A 4559-nucleotide genomic window follows, 5' to 3' on the forward strand; every position below is an offset into this window, starting at 1 on the left:
GAGATTTAAAAATCTATTTATTTATTTATTTATTTATTTAGTGTGTGGCCAGCTCAGCCCACCAGGGGGCGGGGATGGCTGGCATGTGGTGCTGGGGGATTGAACTGCGGTCCCTGATGCTTTGCTTAGCTTAGCTTGTTCTAAGTAGGTGCTTTAGACCACTGAGCCATCTCACCAGCCCCCAAGATTTAAAAATCTTATATATCATCTATACTATAATGTATTGTTTTCAATTGAAGCAATTTTATTGAAAATAGAGAAGATAGGATACCTTATAATTATCACAAAGTGATCTTTTCGAAGCAGCCTCTATTAAAACTGCAATTGTATTCTAGGATCTGGTTCAAAATAGGCTCTAAATTACAGTTTTATCCATTTTGTCCAAGATTTTTTTAGGCTATTTTTAATTTTAAAGTCAAGTAAAATTGGAGCAATGATATTTATTCCATATAATAATGATGTTAATCAAAGTTGTAGCATGAATATGTGATTCCTGGCTGGCAGCCATGCCACGAGGTGAAACTCATTTTCCACTTCCTTACTGGGACAGGACGAGGAGTCCTGCTGTCCCAGAGAGCTTCTCTGACAAGTGGAACTTGGGGTTCCAACAGCTCTGTCCCTTGACTTTAAACGTTCCTATGTTTTAAGTGTAAAAACTGTGATAAAAAGTAGAACCTTAGGCTTCACTGGTAACTTACAGCTGGGAAAAGGGACTTCTGTTCCCAGATGAGGAAGTTTGAAGACCAACTTCAACTTCTGTCTAGTTCCTTGACAAGAGCCCACACCTTTGATCATCATAATTACTGATTAATTATAATTGCTGTCTTGCTTTTCTGTTCTATACTGTCAGCAATCTTCCCTTTTACACTTTAATTTGCAGTAATTCTATTATAGTGTTTAAAATAAAATCAAGTGCTACAGTGAAAAGAAAAATTGTTTTGCTCCACTCCACAAAACCCAAGGAACTCTAAAACAAAACATGCATGTGGAATGATTCAACAGCGTGAAAAACAGCATATGGCCTGACTTGGAGTGGGTGAAGAAACAGTTTGCTTCCTCAGACCCTCTCCCACTCTCTCTTCTCTCCCCTCCCTCCTTCTGGTCTCCTTTTAAAAAATTTATGTATTTTATACAGTCACAGCTCAGACTCATGGTGATCCTCCTGTTTTCAGCTTCCCCAGCACTGGGATTATAGGCATGTGCCACCACGCTGCCCCTTGGTGGCCGGCTTAGCATGTCCCAGGAGCAGGGCCCATGTGGCATGAGGAACCAGAACTGAACCCTGGTCCCTATGCTTGCCTAAGCAGGAGCTTAGTCCACTGAGCTATCTCACCAGCTCTTCTTGGGTCTCCTTTTAATGCACTTATATCACTGTTGTTTCCATACCACCTACCTTAAAATTAACCATTAAGGCACAGACTCCTGCTACAAAAGCACTCAGATAGGAGGCATCTTCTGTAAGAGAGGGAACCTCAGCCATAATCCAAGCAGCCTGAGCTTGTGTACCATTAGGAGAGGTCAGGTCTGTTATCAGAACCAACCATGTCTACCCAAGAAATGTAGGTCAGGAATCCACAGAAGACTGAGCCATGACTACCAGCAGAGCCTGCACCCCAGTTGCTCTCTATTTTACCTTGTCTTTTTCTGGAAGATTCCATGATGGGAACTTCACATGTTCTACTTCAGCTAAGCCAGGCTGCAGAGCGACACGGCCCGAGAGCCCTGTGTGCAACAAAAAGGGCTGCTCACAGGTGCCTTGCCAGTCCTTGGTTGGGCTGCCTGAGAATAACATTGGCTCAGCCAGAGGTGCAGGAGCTCATGGCCTAGGCTGTCACTTAGCCACTCTCCCACAGCAGTAGCAAGGCCCTTCCTCAAGCGAGAGGATCTGAGTGGCGCATTTCCGCCTTCACCACCCTGGGTAAGGTAGCTTTCGGGTTGAATGTCTTGCAACCTCAAAGAAGTTCAGTCTGTCAGGAAGAAGATACGGGTACATCACTGTGGATCTAAATGACTATTATTAAGATCTCTGCTAGAAGAGAGCAGTCTTGCCAGACAGAGAAGCACTGTGTGCTGAGCAAGCCTGCCTTGCGGGTCTCATGGTGAAAAGGTGTGACAAGCCGTACTATCATCTTCATTAGAGAGCAGCTGCCAATCCTTCTCCTGCATCAAGTTGCCTCCCTGTTGGGTAATTAAAAAAGAAATTTGTTTTAGCCAGGAGTGGTGGTGTACACCTGTAATCCCAGCACTCTAGGAGGCTGAGGTAGAAGGATCACATGTTTGAGCACAGCTTGGACAACTTAGTGATAGATATATTAAAGGCCTGAGGATATAGTTCAGTGTGAAGGCCCTGGGTTCAATTCCCAGTACTGTAGGAAAAAAGAAGGAGGAGGAGAAGGGAGAGGGGAGGGAGAGGAAAAGGAGAGGGAAGAAGAAAGCAAGCAAAGACAGGGGCTTGCTTCCAAGTGATAAATGGTGGACATAGTAGTGGTATAAATGTGTCCATGATGGGTAGAGTGTGGCTTTTTAATTTTTTTCAATGTTTTACTTTTTTAGAAATCACTGGCATAATTGAGGCTTTCTTTCCAGAGTTACAAACATTTGGCTTGTTGGTATTCAGTCAGCGAACAGAGACCGGTTTCCCAGTTTCCTCTCCAGAGGCAGATCACAGCCTCCTTCCAGAAGGGACTCAGGGAATACAAACAGATGGAGTGGAGGCACAGGAGCTGTGGGTTCATTCACTCAGGGGCTGGGGTTCCTGATTTGCTGAAGTGGATTCCTCTGAGTGTGACTGGAGCAGTGGAGAAAAAGGCCCTGCGTGTAGCAAGATACACACGCAGCCTCCCCAAGTAGGGAGGCAGGCAGAGCAGACCCAGGCCCTGGCACAGCTCTCCACAGCCAGCTGGCTCCTAAGTCTGGAAGGCAGCAGCGTGCAGCCGAGGCCTCGAGTGTGGAAATGTTAAGTGTGCATGTCAGCTAGGGTAGAAAAGGGTGAACGATTTGTTCCCTTAATATGACTCCTTAAAGTCTCTCCAAAGTTTTTTTTTAAGTTATTGTACCTTTATTTTCTTAATTTACAAATTTTAATTTGTCCTTCAAAAGTTACAAATGATGATGCTTTCCTTAGTTATATCTTTCATAACTAAAAATGCGGAAGAATTTAGCCCTAGATTAAAATCCAAACTATATACAGGCACACACCCCCCCGCAAAGTTAACTAAAATAATTTTCCGCTGTGACATTATTGCTATAAAACCTCCAGGCTTTTTCTTCCAGATGCTTTCTTTTGATGGCCATAAGTAGCCAACAATTTTATATTTACACGACAGTTAATGCCTCTCTTTCACTCGTAGACTCTCCGAGGTCCCTGCAGCGCTGCACCACCTCTGTCATGGCACTTTGGAGACGGTTTACGGCATCTGCTGCTGCTTCCCAAGGCGCTGGCTGAGAGGCCATGAAGTTGATTCCTGCTTCCACGCATCACTGCACCAGCACTCGTCCTATACACACACACTGCCATGTTTCTGGTACTACTAAGGTGCTTTCTAATAGCCCACTCACGAGTGGATGCTGACGCCACAGCCCGCCATTCCAGGGCTCACGAGGGCTTCCGCATGATGCTGACCTGTGCCAGAATACTCGGGACGGCCACGCGGTCCCCCAGCCTCGCTCTTTCCTGGCTACACTGAAAAGCTCCAGATTCCAGGGGTTTCAGTTGGTGAACTCGGGAGAATAGCTTCATTTTTCCATAGGTTCTGTTTTCGGCTTCACCACTGGCATGGAGCTGGTTGAAAGAGCTGCAAACCTACACTTGTGCAGGCCCTGGGAGTACACTGAGTAGAATGAGATGAATAGCCCAAGTTCCTGGAAATCTGTGAACTGCAGAACCATGACAAAAACGCCATCGTTGAGAGGATGATAACGAAGGCGCGGAAAGCCTGCCTTCTCTTTGCGACTGTAGCCTAAACAGTTAACCGGCCGCAGCCAAATTGGATCAGAAGAGAGCTCACCAAAGTTTTTCATATACCAGTAATTAAGACCTCTGTATTAGCAACTTTTTTCACTAAGAAAAAATACCAGTTTTAAATTGGTAATGAGGCATTAAAGCCTTTTCAGTGATGTTTTTGAGACACTGTCTCACTGCATAGTTCATATTGTTCTTGTACTCACTATGCAGCTCAGGCTGACCTTGGGGCTCACAGTGATTTTCCTGCCTCAGCTTCCCTAGTGCTGGGATTACAGGTGTACACCCACACCTCTGGTCCCACAGTCAGGAAATGAGCAAGCTGGGGCCAGTGTGTAGCCCAGTGATGGATCACAGGGCTGGTGTGTGCAGGCCCCAGGTTTGACTGCCAGCACTGGGAAGAACATGTCCTAGCACTGCAAGCTACAAGAGACATGACTTAAGATCTGATACCACATTTTTCCTTGAAGAAGTTAGGTCTGATGAAGTAATACGAGTAGCCTTTCATTGTGTACTGAGTGACAGACGAAATTCAGACGTGCTGACTTACGACCAGTAGCTGAATTCATCTTGTGCCTTCTGTAACTGGAAAGCATTA

The 4559-nt window shown here is 45.4% G+C and overlaps 2 pseudogenes across 1 annotated transcript in view; one reads left to right on the forward strand and one right to left on the reverse strand.

Annotated features, from left to right (window-relative positions):
- LOC101568472 overlaps nucleotides 1-3287 on the forward strand; it is a 5252-nt pseudogene extending 1965 nt beyond the window's left edge. The window contains exon 2 of the transcript XR_192338.2: nucleotides 3274-3287. The product of XR_192338.2 is annotated as a eukaryotic translation initiation factor 4B pseudogene (transcript). The remainder of the gene's footprint in view (nucleotides 1-3273) is intronic.
- A 53-nt stretch (nucleotides 3288-3340) lies between these two features.
- On the reverse strand, nucleotides 3341-4020 carry LOC101568877 (annotated as a pseudogene).
- Nucleotides 4021-4559: the final 539 nt, after the last annotated feature.

Source organism: Octodon degus, unplaced genomic scaffold (genome assembly GCF_000260255.1).
Source record: "Octodon degus isolate 3935 unplaced genomic scaffold, OctDeg1.0 scaffold00004, whole genome shotgun sequence".
Classification (NCBI taxonomy): Eukaryota; Metazoa; Chordata; class Mammalia; order Rodentia; family Octodontidae; genus Octodon; species Octodon degus.